Source organism: Buceros rhinoceros, unplaced genomic scaffold, assembly GCF_000710305.1.
Source record: "Buceros rhinoceros silvestris isolate BGI_N320 unplaced genomic scaffold, ASM71030v1 scaffold33685, whole genome shotgun sequence".
Lineage (NCBI taxonomy): Eukaryota > Metazoa > Chordata > Aves > Bucerotiformes > Bucerotidae > Buceros > Buceros rhinoceros.
Genome location: NW_010412827.1, coordinates 3,952 through 4,736, shown reverse-complemented (window position 1 = coordinate 4,736; position 785 = coordinate 3,952).

The window sequence follows — 785 nt, the reverse complement described above, 5'->3', positions numbered from 1 at the left end:
TGCTGAACCCCACATTTGCCATCCCCATCCCCACCAGCTCCTGCTCCCTGTGGTCTCTGGCCACAGCAGGGCACAACTTCCTTCCCAAAAGCATGCCAGGGAGCTCAGCCAGGAGCCCCAGCCCCCCAGCAGCTCCTGCCTCAGTTTCCCCACTGTGGCAACCGCGTGCCAACAACACCCAGCTGATCTGTCTCACCATCTTTCGCAGGCAGGAAACTGCAGCCTGTCCTCTGCTCAGCTCTCCTCTGTTGCTGTATTTATAGCCAGCGAGACTCCCGTGGGGACGATTCCTGTTTACAGCCATATTTAGGCCTGGGCGTAGCTTGGGAGTGATGTCACAGCAACAGGCATGTTGAGGGGGTTAATTTAAAGACATTAATTTAAAAACGTTATTTATCCTCTGGGCGAGGGGGCAGCATCTAGCACCCAGTCTAGCGGTTGGGGTTTTTTTTCTTTCTCTTCAGCGATCAGGCAAGTTAGTGCAGGGACATCACAAACCAGAGGATGCAGGATCTTTTGGAAGTGTGGGCTTGGACCCAGCAATCACCCTATTTTCCCTCCCGATCAGCGTCCTGGTCCTCTTCCTGGCACCATGGCCAGATGTCGCACAAAGCTGGCCGTGAGCAGGTGAGCTGCTTTGTTTTTACTAGTATTTAATGTAATTATGTACGCACATAAACAGTTGTGTTGTTCCTGAGCTGTTTGTTTTTTGGTGTGTAAGTGTGAAGGGTCAGTCCTCGGAGGACTGTACCCCGTGCTCGTCCTTTGCCCCAGCACTCGCTGCT